This window comes from Prionailurus viverrinus, chromosome X, assembly GCF_022837055.1.
Source record: "Prionailurus viverrinus isolate Anna chromosome X, UM_Priviv_1.0, whole genome shotgun sequence".
Classification (NCBI taxonomy): Eukaryota; Metazoa; Chordata; class Mammalia; order Carnivora; family Felidae; genus Prionailurus; species Prionailurus viverrinus.
In genome coordinates, this window is record NC_062579.1 from 50977393 (window position 1) to 50994302 (window position 16910).

The following is a 16910-nucleotide window of genomic DNA, read 5'->3' on the forward strand; positions in this document are numbered from 1 at the left end:
GGAGGGTTGGATCTCAGACCTAGTGGGATCCTGAGCAGCCATGGGGTCCCTGAAAAGGGAATGTTAGAGGAGCAGGTTGTCCCCCTGGGGGCCAAAATCCCAGAGACCTAAGTCCCAAGGAGTTCCAAGGAATGGAACAGTGGAAAGTGTGTGTTCACTTTGGAGTACCCAAACCTGGCTTTGAATCCTGGAACTCTAATTTATTTATTGCAGTCGATTCACGCTGCTATAAAAAATACCATAGACTGGATGGGTTAAACAAAAAACATTTATTTTCCCCCAGTTCTGGGGGCTGGGAAATCCAAGGTCAAGTCACCAGCAGATTCCGGGTCTGGTGAGAGCCCTCCTCCTGGATTATAGATGACCATCTTTTTGCTGCCTGCCTCACCTGGTGGGGTCACAGGGAATGCATTGAGCAAGTGAGAGCACAGAAGGAACAAATTCTCTGATCTCTACTTATAAGGGTACCAAGGCCATCATGAAGACCCTACCCTCGTGATGTCATCTAAACCTAATTACCCACCAAAGGCCTCACTTCCTAATACCATCTGATTAGGAGTTAAGGCTTCAATATATGAATTTTGGGAGGATACAAATGACTTGGACCATCATAAACTCTAGGCAAGCTACTTCACCTCTCCCTTTCTCCATCTATAAAATAACAATAATGGCACAAAGGTGTTGTGGGGAGTAAAGGAGCTAAAGTGCAGCACTTAGGAATTGTGACCTATTTCTACCAACTGCTCTTCCTCCCACCTTCCCTTACCCAGTGTTCTCTCCCCACTGTGCCACCAGCTTGTGATTTCTCTGGTTTCTCTCCAGGTGGAGGGAGAGAGAGACCAGGCAGCTGAAGAGTGTCCAGACTCGGGTCATTTCCTGTGCAGCTGCCATGCTTGGCATGTGGGAACACCTGCTCCTATTCTCTTCCCAGCCCCCATCTTGCCAGCCACAGCTCCTGAATAGTTCATGAAAATACCAATACTCCATGCTATCCTCTTTGACTGAATGGGGTCTCTGGACAAGTGGTTTCTTGCCTAAACTCTGCTCTAGCTACATGGGAGATCAGCTTGGGGAAGGGGTAATGGTATAGGGTAGAGCATAAGATAGGGATGCCCAATGGTGGAAGGAAGGATCAAAGAGTATAGCTTTATGGCAACCTTAGAGCCCCCTATGCCCCAAATGCTGATCTTCAACTTGGGAAAATCAGGCAAACTTGGGTTTGAGAGCCTGTTTCTCTAACCTCTTTCCTTCTGTGCCTGTCTTCCTATCTGTGAAGTACACATTAAGTTCCTTTATCATAGGGTCACTGTGAGCAGAAAAATAAGTTGATGTATGAGAAGGCAGTTTTGTTTTTTTTTTTTTCAAATGAACCCTGCCCCAGAGGCAAGCATTATTATTGTATCTGGGCCTTTGTTTTGCTGTCTGGAAAATGGACACTAGAATGCCTGCCTTCTAGGGTTGTTTTGAGGATTAATTAAGATGTCTTCTGGGCTTCTCAGGCTGTTCCCCGTGCATAGGACATCCCCTTTCCCACCCTCACTCCCCCTTGCCTGCCTAATTCCTGCTTTTTCATCAGAATGGCTCCAAAATTTCCCTCTTCTGACAAACCTTCCCACTGCCCCCCTGCCCCCTCCAAGACTGACTTGGGCACCCAGTCTCCTGGCTTATTGAAGCCCCAGTCCTGGCTCTGACTCCTTTACCATCGTGGCCTATTTCATTGTCTGTCTCCCCACTAGGCAGCGAGCTCCCTATATTGTTCCTCATTTCCCCCTGACCAGCATGGGGCCTGGCAGTGAGTTTGTGTTCAGTAAATGTTTGCAGAATGAGTGAAAGTGCCCGTAAACACCAACATGTTGTCCAGATATAAGGGGTTATTACAGGGGCATCCCTTTGAAACCCGAGATTTTTCCTATCATCATTGGCATCATCATGGAGCTGGATTTTTTACAACTGGGGCCTCTCTTCATCCTAAACCTTTGCCCCTGGGAACTGAGCGGTGGGGCCTGGGATGATACTGGGGCTGGCAGTGTGGGTGGGGGGCACCTAGTGGATTCCAGGGCCATCTGGGGCAGTCTCTGCGCTTGCTCCAGTCTGTCTCCCAGGCCTCTGGCCTGCTGTTCTGCCCTGCCCACTGTGTTCAGTCGCAGACACCTCATTATCGCAGCGATGCAGCCAAGCTGGAGGCAGTTCAGAGAAGAGCAAGGAGAGCGATGTGGGGTGGAGGGGGGCCTGGAGCTGGTGGTGGTGGGGGAAGGGCGGGGAAGGGAGCAGTCCTGGTAGAGGCTGAGGCACTTGGCTCAGTGGGGCCCAGCAGGGAACCTGAGAAGTGAAGCATCTGTGCTCCAGCATCTGGAGAAGCACCTCCCCAGCGAGGGAAGAAATGAGCTGGCTCAGAAGACAATGGAGGGGCACTTGGAAGGAAGGGGGCTCCTTCCCACTGTGGGCTGGGGACTCTGGCACAAGCCAGCACAGGACCTTGCCATCACACTTTCCAAGCCTTCAAATTCCACCTCACCTGTTGCCACCTCTGCCACTACTGCTGCGACTAAGGAGATGCCATTTCCTTGGAGTGGGAAGCAAAGAAAAGAGGCTGGCAAATAGGAGGGACCCCCCCCCAACTTCATTGATAGCGACCCTGGCTTAGGGAGGCAAACAGGCTTGGCCAAAGTTACACATGCAATTTACATTACATATAAGTCAGTGGTGCAGCCTGGACTGGAACCGAGGATCTCTGGACTCCAAGTTTTGTCCTCTTTCCACTATACCTTTCTCTTCCCAGGAACTGAGTGAGCTGCTGCCCAGATTGTACCCCGCCATCTGCCCAGGGACACACACCACCTCTTCTGCAATGACTAGTCCCCACCATACACATTTGTCTTCAAATGGACAAACTTTGGGTTTCCAAAGCACCTTCCCAAAAAGTGATGCATGAGATGCAGATCGAGCCTAGGACTCTTCACTCATGGGCAGTACTCTGGCCTCTAAGCATTTGTTCTTGCTGGCCCCTTTACCTAGAATGCTCTGCCCCTGAATACGGCCTTCATCTCATCACGAGGGCATCAGTTCCAGTGCCATTCTTATCAGAAGCTTTTCCTGACTACACAGTCCACTCTGTCCCATCCCACCATTTCATGTTCTGCATAGCACTGAGCAATCAGCTTGTTTGTTTATTGTCTTCCGCACCCTGCAAAATCAAAGCTCATTTAAGGGCAAGACCATGTGTGGCTGGTTTTCTGCTGTAGCCCCAGCATCTAGGATAGTGCCGGGCCTGTGCACATGTGTGCATGTGCACACACACACACACACACACACACAATAAATGAATGAATAAATGAACAACCAAACCTAGAGCAACATTTTCCTTCCAGAAAAGATGTTCAGCTTGGGCAGAGAGAATACAAATTCAGGCCTAAAACTGGAAGAGTCCCTGGACTATTTCATTCATTCAATAAATACTTATTTGTTACCAGGTCCACATCAAAGATCCCTGCCTTCAGGGAGCTCACATTCCCATGGGAGGTGATACACAATGCATGAGACAAATAAGTAAATTATAGGGCACTTTGAAGGTGCTAAGTGCACTCGAGAGAAAGTAAGGGGGGAGGGTGGAAATGCTGGGGGGCTGGGAGTGGGTAGAAGACCTATGTGTGAAAATTTAAACAGGGTGGCCAGTTAAGTACAAACCTAAAGGCACTGTGAGAACCAGTTTGAAGATGGGGGATGGGAGGAAACAGCAAACACAAAAGCCCTCAGGTTGGAATGTGCGCCATTTGACTGAGGTACAGCAAGGAGGTCTCAGTGGCTATGTGGTGTTAGAAGGGGAAAGTAGTGGCAAGGGGTACACTATCACAAGGCAGAAGTCCCTGCTGTCAGTTTTCCATGCTTGGGGAGCCAAGAACCAAAGATTTCAAAGCACTGAGAAATGATTTTCAAGGAATGTGTCAAAACCCTACCTCTTCCTTCTTTCTTGAGTCTAGGGTCCTAGCCTGGGTCAGCTCTGTTAAGGTGTCATGTTCGACCTGCCTATGGCACATAGGACACTTTCACCAGCTTAGTTAAAAACAAAGAAGGCTGCTGGCAATAACCCTTACATTGGGGCAGCATTCTATTGCTTGCACTGTGTTCCTTAATCCTGCCATAGCCCTCTCAGCCCATGGATGTAGGTACGGTGGGTGAAATTAGCCCCATTTGACAGATGGAAAAATAAAAGGTATAGAGATGAGTGCTAGTGGTCAATGTTTACCAAATACTTTTCACTGAATCTTCACAAGGACCTTGGAGCCCCAGCCTCTTTTTACAGATGAGAAAACAGAGATTCGAGAGGTTAGGTGAGATTTTCCAAGGTCACACAGCTAGGTCATGGCAGAGCTGGAGTTGAAATTCAGATCTTTCTATCTCTACCATCTCATGTTTTCAATGATACCACCCTGCCTCTGGGGAAGAAGTAGGAGGTTAGGAAGTGAAGCACAAGATGTAGCAAGGTCATTTACACTGAGGAGGTGCTAATTAAGTTGCATGGCATAAAGGAGAGAATGTGGGCTTTAGAATCAGACAGACTGAGATTAGAATCTCAGAGTTGCTGTGCGACCTTGGGCAAGTTGTTTCCCCTTTCTGAACCTCATCTTCTCATGTCTGAGGCAGACTGAAGGCCAGCGTCTACTTTGTGCAATTTTTTAAAACGGTTTCAGCGGCATCTCATGTGGGGAAGTGCCCTCTATGGTGCCTAGCACACAGCAGATGCCCAGTCAGTGTGGGTTCTTGTTTATAGATGTTTATTGAGTTATGTCTACCTTAAGTGTAAAAGAAGAGGCCAGTGGCAGTGTGGCTAGCCTTGGCTACCCACATGCCTGGGTAAAATTAGGGCTGGGGCTAGATGAGGGTCCTAGCTGGTATAGTAGGCCTGTCAACCCCAGGCCCTAGACTTCTTTGTCCTCAGGAGCCTTCTGGAACTAGGACAGCAGCAATGCCAATGCTCTGCCAGTCCAACTCTCACCTTGGAACCCAGAAAAAAGGGGGAAGCATGAGCCTTCGGGTATGAGCTCAGCTTCTCTCCCTGTGGCACTCTTTCCCCCTTCCCTATCTGTGGGCCAGCAGAAAAAACAGTTCTCCTCCAAGCCTCTCTGCCCCCCCCTCACACACACATGAGGATCCCCAGAGACGGCCCAGGGCTGGTTAATGGGGTGGAGCTGTCTTTAATCTGCTCCATAAATGTTTTCTAGATCCTCATTAGAAACGATAATGTCCTATTAATATGCTGATGAGATTTCATTTGGGGCTAAGGAAGGAAGAATAGTTGGAAGGATGCGGGGTAGGATGGGGTGCTGGGTTTCACCATAAGGATCCCAGGGGAAAGGAGCAGAGTAGAGCTCATGGTGTCTCCATCTAATCCTTGGCAAACTCAGGAAGATTCAGTCCCGGGCTCCATTGTTCCTTCCACACAAGCCACCTGAACTAGCAGACATGTGCGCATGTATATGCCCGTGCACGCGCGCGGGCGCACACACACACACACACACACCCCTCCACCCTGCCCATGAATACCACCCCAGGGTCCCACCTTGGTGACCAAGGTTAGTCACCAAAACCTACACTTATTTCTCATTTGTTCCTACCACTGGAATCTACACTGAGTGTGCCGGGGCCCAGGCCCAAGTTAGGTTCCTAGCTCTACAGATTTTGGTGAGATACAACATGGAGCTTTCAGACAATGGAGGAAAGCAAGGTATGTACAGTGACCAGCAGAGTCAGCTCTCAATAAATTGTGTTGCCCTTGGGCTGCTACTAGTCTGATGGGTGATGGAGGCAGTTGGGTAAGCAATTAAAATTCAGTGTTGTGATGATAGAGGAGCTTGAGCATTACAAAAGAAGGAGAAGCTGGGTGTGTGAATGCTACTCAATAGGCATTTACAGATGTGGCCTCTGTGCCAGGCCTTTGTGCCTGCTGTGCCCTCAGCCAGGAATGCCTCCCTATGTTTCAGCCTGCCAAAGTCCTGCCACTGTTCAAGGTCAGATCCCCAGTTCTCCCGGCTGACCCTAACTCCTGGCATCCCTTGCAGTCCTCCCCAGTGGGCCTAGATTCAGAGGTATTGGCATCTGTGTGCTATTTCCCAGAACAAGTGTGTGAGCTCTGGCTAGTGGTTCAAATGGTGCTCACTGACAGACATCTGCATACTCTCCCACACCTCCTGTACAACCTCTATGGGCCAGTGAATCCTTGACTCCTTACCCAACAAGAGCCTTATACCCTCACTTCCTTTCAAGGTGCCATGACAGTGACTGGCTGCTGGCTTCTGGCTCAGACCCTTGATATTTGGCTTCTCAAAGTCATTCAGATTGGAACCTCTGATTTAGCCAGTTCTGAGTGCCTAGGTTGTCCAACTGGCCCCATTTTGCAGAGCCCCTTGTCTGACCCTTCTCCTATGGCTACCCCTGGGCACACCTTGGCCTGAGGTTCTTCTATTCCTCTCTGCCTTTTCCAGCAAAACTCACCTTCCTGGCTCTTTGGCCTCTGTCCCCAACTGGAGCACAGGTGCATGGCATTTCACATTTTGCAGGCTGCTCTCTCAACCTAGCATTCTGTCAGCCATCTTGGCTCTGATCTCCTCAGGGCAGTCACCCATTCCTTTCTGCAAAAACTGGAAAGAGCAAGTGCAATGGGTGGCATCTAAGTCTTGATCACCACTTATTTGCTGGATGGCTTTAGGTAAGTTACTTCACCTCTCTCAATTTCTATAAAGTAGGAACAATAGTATCTCTGCCATAGAGTTTTTGTGTGGATTCATGGAGACAGTGCATATGAAGCATTGAGCATAATGCCTAGCACATAGTAAGTGCCCAATAAATGCCAGCTATTATTCCCCAACCCCCTCAGAGGTTCGCACAGGATATCTCCAAGCCCACACAGTTATTGCCCCTCCTCCAGGCTTTTTCCCTGGCCCCAATTCATCTAATTTCAACTGCCCAAATTGTGTCTTGGCTTCACTCTTCATTTTACCACTTAACTCAGTGAGTATTTCTTTGAGCCTCAATTTCCTTATCTATAAAGTGGGACTGTGAATCCCTACCTCAACAAGTTGATGTGAGGATCAAATGAGATAATGGCCATCAAAGTGCCTATCAAAATGCTTGTCATCTAGTAAGAATTTATTTTGCCACATCCACAGAGCTCAGGTATGGGCTAGTTTGGCTTGGACCTGAGGGTGGTGGGTACAAAAGGAGGAGAATGGCTGGGAAAACTGACATGGATGCCAAGGAAGCCCTGGCAAGGATTGACAAGCACCAAAGCAATGCCTGAAGGGCGTAGCAAGCTTAGATATGAGGCAGGTAGTGGGCACTGACAGTAGTGCTGATCTGACTCCAGCCAAAGCCATAATATAAAGTCTTGAAGACTGCAAAGGACTCAGGGAAGTTTCCTAACGAACTTAAGCCTCCAAGGAGGAACATGAAGAGAGAGACTGGTTGGGAAGTGATCCCTTTGAGTGGCAATGGGGAGACAGGGGTTGAGAATAGTGACAGCACTCTAATTACCCAGAAGTGGGGTGGTAGTCTGGGAGCCAAGGGTCAAAGAGATTTCAAAGGCCAGTCCCTCTCTGTGGCTAAGGCCTACCTGAAGAGTTTTCTAGTTCCTGATGTCTTTCTGGATAGACCTGAGTGGGTCTTCCCTGGGGCGGGGGGGGGGGTGCTTGGGACATGGCAGGGTCTGAGATTAGAGTCGGGAAAAGCAGGGAACCACAGCCTGTGGTTGTGAAATATCCCTGTTTGATGTGAAATATCCCTGATCTTCAGCCTCCTGGATGCCAGAGCAAGGAAAGATAGGGGTAGGGGGCAGGAACAAGGGGAGACCCGAACACTACACAGCTTTGTGAGGGCTCTAGGAACATATGGGCAGCCTCAAGGGCCAAGGTCCAGGGTTTGTAGCTAGGGGCCAGACCACCTCAACCCAGTCATCGGGGTTCTCCAGAGCTCAGCTGGTCTATGAGGAGCTGCTTAGATCAGGAAGTCATCAATCTGAAAATATTAAGCACTTACTAAGCATCAGACACCAGGGTTGGGAAAATAGAGGTGAATTCCCCAGGCCTTGCTTTCTGACACATCGGTATCTCTAAACTAAGATAGTGGATCACGGACAGGGTGAGGGATAGGGCTGGGGGATTGAGCTTTATCCCAATTCTGCCACTGCTTTGCATAATACAGCCTCTGCCTCTCTAAGCCTCAGCTCCTTCATCTGAGGGGGGAAGGTGGAGGTGGGGGGGTAGATGCTTTATGAGGGCCATGAGTCTGAGTTAGTGAAGGGGTCTCAGTGGTCATGACAAGGAATAAGCAGAGCCCAGGGTCTCAAAGCAGACAGGGCTGGGAAGCTCTTTCTGATCCTAGAATGTGCCTGCTGCCCCTCAGGCTCCCTGGCCCTCTCACATCTTCCAGGGAGGCCCTTCAGACTGGACTCCATGGGGCTGAGACCATATGCAACCCCCCCCCACCTTCTCACCTTTCCTGCCATGTAGTATGGGCTTTCTAGACATCTGCTTGCCCACCAGTCCCAAAGCATTTAGGTTGTGGACTGCAGAGGAGCAGCCATAGAGAACTGATGCGGCTGTTTTGCTTATAGGCCCCAGAACCTCTCTGGTGACCAGAGAAGCTAATTAGCAGACACCAAAGTGCTTCCTGCCCTGGGCCCTCACCTACCCCTGCCTGCATCTGCTCAAAGCTTAATGGTCATTTGAGCTGTCTCTGGGGATACAGGATGAGGCTTCCACAGACTTCCTGACTCCAGGAAGCAGCCTAGGTCCTGAAGAAGGCTAGTGGAGGAGAAGCAAGGTGCCTGTGGCTGCTGGGGAAGCCCAATATGGCAGGAATACAGTACACTCAGGGCCGAAGGACAGCATCTGGAGCTGCTCCTGGTGCCTGCCTGGAAACTGATGCTCCCTAGGTCTCCTCTGCACCTCTGCAAGGCCCCAGCTGGGTATAAGCTGGTAATGGGCAAGGCAGAGTAATTGGCAGGGACAGAGTAGTTGGCCATGAGGACATCTTCTTAGTTTAGGAAGCTGCTGGGGCCTAGGCTCCTGTCTGGGCCTTGTGTTCTTGCAGGTAGGATGTGATTACAGGCCTTCATCCCAAACTTTCTAGGCTGGTCTGGAAAACTGGTTTGTCTGCCTATGTGCTGTGGGGAAAATGCTTAGCTGAAAGGGAGAGGAGCTGGATTGTGACCACTGATGTGCTGTTTTGGGGTTTTTCCACCCCTGTGCCTCATCTGTCAAATGAGAATTGTTGCCCACCTTACTGAGTCAGCTGTCACTGCTTGGAAAAGTGTCCTCAGAGAGCTCAGATAGGTGGAGAGGCTGGACCGGAGTGGGGAGGGAGGAGAGAAGCTGAGTCTAGAAAGGCATAATTACTTCCTTAGAGGGGTCTCCACTGATGGCCCTCTCCCGCCTCAATTTGAATCCCAGCCCTGACACTTACTAGTTGTGTGGTCTTAGGCAAGTCCCTTGACCCTTCTGTACCTCAGTAAACCATTAGATGAACCTTACTTACTCTTAAGATCACGGTTATAAATGAGGTAACCTTTGTAAAGCACCTGGCAGTACTCAGAGCTAGGGTGAGGGAGAGGGAGGATGGGAGCACTGTCAGGTGCAAGAAATGCCTGAAGGAGTCCTCAATCACAGCTAACACCAGCTGTCTGTCCCAGACTCCACCCTTCCCCCATGAATAATGAACTGGTATTGATCCCCTGGTTGGGAAATTCCCTGTGACCCGTGATAAAAATACACCCAGTCTGCAAGTCTGGAGCTCAAGATAGGTTTTCAGCAGCTAGGGCTGAGCTCATTTGCACTCCCCATCCCAGCCCGCTGCATCAAGAGGAAGAGCTCAGTTGGACAGGGCATCAGAGACTGAGCTCTCACCAGGCCCCACTGTCCTCTCCACTCCATGGCCAGGGACACAGGGATCAAAGGAACAGGATCACCTTTGGCAGGAATTCCCCATAGTCAGGATCCTGAAAGCGGACATAAAGCACAGATCTGGGTTTAAATCCTGCTTCCAACACTTTCTGCAAGTGCCTCAGTTTTACCAACTATAAAATGGATATGGTCATTCCTTCTTGACAGAATTAGTCTTAGATTCAAAACAAGTTCAGGTAAACTGCCCAGCACAATGCCTCCAAAAGGAGGCACTCAATAATGACAGCTCAGGCCTCTCCAATTCTCTGTCCTGTCCCCTTGTCCTAGTTGTGAAACTCAGGACAATTTCACAGAGGGATGAACCTGAGTGGTTCATTTTTTAAAATAAGATCCTTATGGAGATATAATTCACAAATCATCAAATTCACTTTTTGAAAGTGCACAAGTCAGTAGATTTTAGTATTTCAGAGTTGTGCGACCATCACCATTATCTAATTTTAGAGCATTTTCATCAACCCCAAAAGAAATGTTATACCTATGAGGAGTAACTCCCAGTTCCCACCTTCCCCACCCTATGCCTCTGACAACCACGAATTTACTTTCTATCTCTATGGATTTGCCTTTTCTGGAAAGTTAATATAAATGGGATCACACAATAATATGTGGCATTTTGTATCTGTTTTCCTCCATTTAACATAATGTTTTAAAGTTTCATCCAGGGTTGTAGCATCTGACAGTACTTTGCTCCTTTTCCTGGCTGAGTAATGTTCCATCATACGGATAAACCACATTTTGTTTATCCATTCATCAGTTGATGGCCATTTAGGTTTTTTTCCACTTTTAGGCTATTATTAATAAACCTATGAACCTTCATCTACATGTTTTTCTGTGTACATATGTTTTCATTTTTCTTAGGTATGTACATAAGAGTGGAATTTTTAAATCATATAATAATTCTATGTTCCATTTTTTGAGAAACTGCCAGATTATTTTCTAGACCAGCTATACCATTTTACATTTCCATCAGCAGTGTAGGATGGTTCCAATTTCTCCACATCCTTGCCAACACTTGTTGTTAGTTGTCTTTTTGATTATAGTAATCCTGGTTTGTGTGAACTGGTACCTCATTGTGGTTTTCATGTACATTTTTCTTATGGCCAATGATGTTGAGCATCTTTTCATGTATTCTTGGCCAGTTGTCTATCTTCCTTAGAGACATATCTATTCAGATCATTTCCCAATTTTTTAGCTGAATTGTTTGTGATTTTATTGTTGAAATGGAAGAGTTCTTTATTCTGAATATAAGTCCTTTTATCAGATATATGATTGGAAAATATTTTCTCCCATTTGTGTTGTGTTTTTTTATTGTTTCATTTTATTGATGTTATCCTTTGAAGCACAAAATTTTTTAATTTTCATGAGTCTGATTTATCTATTCTTTTCTTTTCACTTATGTTTTTGGTGTCACGTCTAAGAAACCATAAGAACTGGGAGTGCCTGGGTCGCTCAGTCGGTTGAGTGTCTAACTCTTGATTTTGGCTCAGATCATGATCCCAGGGTCCTGGGATCAAGTCACACTCACTGTGAAGCCTCCTTGGGATTCCCTCTCTCCCTCTGCCCCTCTCCCCCATTTACATACTATCTCTCTCTAAAATAAAAGAAAAAGAAAAAGAAAAAAGAAACCATAAGAACCTAATTCAAAGTCACTGTTTTATTCTAAGACTTTTATACTTTTATTTCTTACATCTAATGTATTTTGGATTAATTTTTGAATATGGTGTGAACTAGGGGTCCAACTTCATTATTTATCCTGCAGATATCCAGTTTTCACACCAATATTTGTTAAAAAGACGAGACTTTTCCTTCAAGGAATTGTCTTGGCACTGTTGTTAAACATTAGTTGAAAGTATCTGTACTCACAAATGACATAACCTTATATACGGAAAATCCCAAGAAACACACATACACAAATAACACTATTAGAACTAATAACCAAATTTTACTTCTTCCTTTCCATATATATATATATATATTTCACTGGCTAGAACCTCCAGTACAACGTTTTCTAGAAGTGGTAAAAGCAGATATCCTTGTCTTATCTCTGACCTTAGAGAGTGTTGGCTGTGGGGTTTTGGTAGAAGCTCTTGATTAGGTTGAGGAAGCTTCCTTTTACTCCTAGTTTAGTGTTTTATTATGAAAACTTGTTGTATTTTTGTCAGAAGCTATTTCTGTATTCATTAAAATTATTTCACTTTATTAGTCTTTTATTCTGTTAATATGGTATACATTGACTTGTGGATGTTAAGGCAACTTTGAATTTCTAGGATAAATTCTACTTAGGTAAGGTGGATAAACCTTTTTATAAGTTGCTGGATTCAGTTTCTAGTATTCTAGATTCTAGTATGGAGTCTATGTTTCTTGGTCTGTAGTTTTCATGTAATGTTTTTAGTTTGGGTATCAAGTTAATACCGGCCTCATAGAATGAGTTGAGAAGTGTTCCCTACTATTCTATTTTGTAGAAGATATTGTGAAGATTTAGTATTAATTTTTTCTTCAAAGGTTTGGTAGAATTCACCAGTATAGTCACCTGAGTCTGAGCTTTTCTCTGTGGGATATTTAAAAACTTTTTATTTTAATTAATTCCTATACAGTTAACATACTGGGTGATATTAGTTTCAGGTGTACAATATAGTGATTCAACAATCCCATACATCACTGGATGCTCATCACAAGTGCACTCCTTAATCTCCATCACCTATTTAATTCATACCCCTACCCTCCCTCCTCTCTGGTAACCATCAGTTTGTTCTCTATAGTTAAGAGTCTGATTTTTGGTTTGCTTTTCTCTTTCTCTCTTTCTCTCTTCTTCTCTTATTTTTGCCCTTCGCTCATTTTTTTTTTGTTTCTTAAATTCCACATATGATGAAATAATATGGTATTGGTCTTTCTCTGACTGACTTATTTCACTTAGCTTTATACTCTCTAGTTCCATCTACATCACTACAAATGACAAGATTTCATTCTTTTTATGGCTGAATAATATTCCACTGTGTATATATATATATATATATATATATATATGAAATCATCTTCTTTATCCACTCATCTATTGAGGGATACTTGGGCTGTTTCCATAATATGGCTGTGGTAAATAATACTGCTATTAACATAGGGCTGTATGTATCCCTTTGAAGTAGTGTTTTGTATTCTTTGGGAAATTATCCAGTAGTGCCACTCCTGGATCATAGGGTAGTTCATTATCTAACTTTGTGAGGAATCTCCATACTGGTTTCCACAGTGTCTGCACCAGTTCACATTCCCACCAGCAGTGCAAGAGGGTTCCCCTTTCTCCACATCCTTGCCAACACTTGTTTCTTGTGTTGTTGCTTTTAGCTGCTCTGACAAGTGTGAGGTGATATCTCATTGTATTTTTGATTTCTATTTCCCTGATGGTGGGTGATGTGGAGCATCTTTTCATGTGTCTGTTGGCCATCTGTAAGTCTTCTTTGGAAAAATATCTATTCATGTCTTCTGCCCATTTTTAATTGAACTATTTGTTTTTTGAGGGTGTTGAGTTGCATAAGTTCTTTATAGATTTTGGATACTAATCCTTTATTGGATGGATACATCATTTGCAAATGTTTTCTCCCATTCCATAGGCTGCTTTTGAGTTTTGTTGATTGTTTCCTTCCTTGTGCAAAAGGTTTTGATTTTGATGTAGTCTCAATAGTTTATTTTTGCTTTTGTTTTCCTTGCCTCAGAGGACCTATATAGAAAAAAAGTGTGCTATGGCTAATGTCAGAGAAGTTACTGTCTGTGCTCTCTCCAAGGATTTTATGGTTTCAGGCCTCACATTTAAGTCTTAATCCATTTTGAATTTATTTTTGTGTATGGTATAAGAAAGCGATCCAGTTTCATTCCTTTTCATGTTGCTCTCCAGTTTTCCAACACCATTTGTTGAAAAGAATGTCTTCTTGCCATTGGATATTCTTTCCTGCTTTGTTGAAGAGTAACTGACCATATAATTATGGTTAATTTCTGGATTTTCTTATTCTGTTCCATTGATCTATGTGTCTATTTTTGTGCCAGTACAATACTGTTTTGATCAATATAACTTTGTAAGGTAACTTTAAGTCCAGAATTGTGATGCTGCCAGCTTTGCTTTTTCTTTTTCAAGATTGCTTTGGCTCTTCAGGGTCTTCTGTGATTCTATACAAATTTTAAGATTGTTTGTTTTAGTTCTGTGAAAAATGCTGTTGCTGTTTTGATAGGGATTGCACTGAATGTGTAGATTGCTTTGGGGAGTATAGACATAATATTTGATCTTCCAATCCATGAGCATGGAATATCTTTCCATTTATTTGTGTCATCTTCAATTTTTTTTCACCAGTGTCTTACAGTTTTCACAGTACAGGTCTTTCACCTCTTTGGTTAGATTTATTCCTAAGTGTGTTATTATTTTTGGTGTAATTATAAATGGAATTGTTTTCTTAATTTATCTTTCTGCTGCTTTATTATTGGTGTATAGAAATGTAACAGATTTCTGTACATTGATTTTTTTTTATCCTGCAACTTTACTAAATTCATATATCTTTTTAAGCATTTTTTTTGGTGGAATCTTTCAGGTTTTCTATATAGAATATCATGTCATCTGCAAATAGTGAATGTTTTAGTTCTTCCTTATTGATTTCAATGCCTTTTATTTCTTTCTGTTGTCAGGTTGCTGTGGCTAGGACTTCCAGTACTGTGTTGAATAAAAGTGGTGAGAGTGGACATCGTGTCTTGTTCCTGACCATAGAGGAAAAGCTCTCAGTTGTTCCCCATTGAAGATGATGTTAGCTGTGGGTTTTTCATAGATGGCCTTTATTATGCTGAGGTATGTTTCTCTGTGGGATCTAAAAAAAAATGACAAGTTCAATCTGTCTACTTGTTATAGTCTATTCAAATGTTTTTATTTTTCTTGCATCAATTTTGACGGTTTCTCTCTGGAAATCTGTTTATCTCATTTATTGGCATGCAATTCTTCATAGTATTTAGAGTCCTTTTTATTTCTGCCTTACTTTCATTTCTCATTTTAGTGATTTGAGTTTATTCTCTTTTTTTCTTGATCAGCTTATTTAATGATTTGTCAATTCTGCTGATATTTTTAAAGGGCCAATTCTTGATTTTGTTGACTTTCTCCATTGTTTTTCTATTCTTTATTTGGTTAATTTCTGCTCTAATCTTTATTATTTCCCTTCTTCCCCTGCTGGAGCATTAGTTTGCTCTACTTTTTCTATTTTTTTTTTAAGGTGGAAGTTTAGGTTATTGTTTGAAATCTTCATTCTTTTTAAAATATAGGCATTTATAGCTATAAAATATCCCTCTGAGTATTGCTTTAGCTGAATCCCATAAGTTTTGGTATGTTTTGTTTCTGTTTTCATTCATCTCAATGTGTTTTCTTATTTCCCTTGTTATTCCTTCCTTAACCCATTATTTAAGACTGCACTGTTTAATTTCCACATATTTGCAAATTTCCCAAATTTTCTTGTTTCACTGACTTTTAATTTATTTTGATTTTGAGTAGAGGACACATTTTGTATTATTTTAATCCTTTTAAATTTACTGAGGCTTGTTTTATGTCCTAACATGTGGTCTACCCTGGATAATGTTCCATGTGCATTTAAGAAGAACATATATGCAGCTGTTGTTGAATAGAGCATTCTATATAGATGTCTGTTAGGTCTTTCATCAATTTTGAGTTAATTTTTGTGTATGGTGTTAGGGAAGGGTCCACCTTCATACTTTGGCATGTGGATATCCAGTCTTTCCAACACTGTTTATTGAAAAGACTGTCCTTTCCCTATTGAATGGTTTTTGTATCCTGTCAAAAATTATCTGTCCCTATACACAAAGGTTTATTTCAGGGCTTTCTATTCTATCCCATTGGTCTATATGTTTGTCCTTATGCCAGTATCCTTCTGTGTTGGTTGCTGTAGCTTTGTAGTAAGTTATGGAATCAGAAAGTGTAAGTACTCCAACTGTGTTCTTCCTGAAGAGTGTTCAGGCTCCCTTAAGATTGAATATGAATTTTAAAATGATTTTCCTATTCCCGCACAAAAAATACTGTTAGGATTTTGATAGGGATTGCATTAAATCTGTAGATCTCTTAGAATATTGTCATCTTAGTGATATTATGTCTTTTAATCTATGAACATGGGGTATCTTTTCACTTTATGTGTCTTCTTTCATTTACTTCAGCAGTATTTTATAGTTTTCAATGTATAAGTCTTTTGGCCCTTTTGTTAAGTTATTTGTAGCTATTTTATCCTTTTTTTTTTTTTAAAGAATAGGTCTTAACTCTTCTTTATTTTTTTTTAACATTTATTTATTTTTGAGACAGAGAGAGACAGAGCATGAACGGGGGAGGGTCAGAGAAAGGGAGACACAGAATCTGAAACAGGCTTCAGGCTCCGAGCTGTCAGCACAGAGCCTGACGCGGGGCTCGAACCCACGGACCGCGAGATCATGACCTGAGCCGAAGTCGGCCGCCTAACCGACTGAGCCACCCAGGCGCCCCTATTTTATCCTTTTTGATGCCATCGTAATTTGAGTTGTTCTCTTAATTTTCTTTTTTAATTATTCATTATTAAAGTATAGACACATAATTGATCGTTTTATATTGAGCTTATATCCTGAAACTTTGCTGAATTTATTATTTCTAACAGTATTTTGTGGAATCCTTAGGGTTTTCTACATATAAGGTCATCATTTAGAAATAGAAATAATTTAACTTTTCCCTTTCCAATTTAGATGACCTTTAATTGTTTAGACATGGTTTCCTCTGTTAAAAAAAAATCATATATTTGGGGCACCTGGGTGGCTCCATCAGCTAAGGATCTGACTTTGGCTCAGGTCATTATCTCACAGTTTATGAGTTTGAGTCCTGAGTTGGGCTCTGTGCTAACAACTCCATGCTGACAGCTCGAGCTAGGAGCTCAGAGCTCAGAACCTGCTTCAAATTCTGTGTCTCACTCT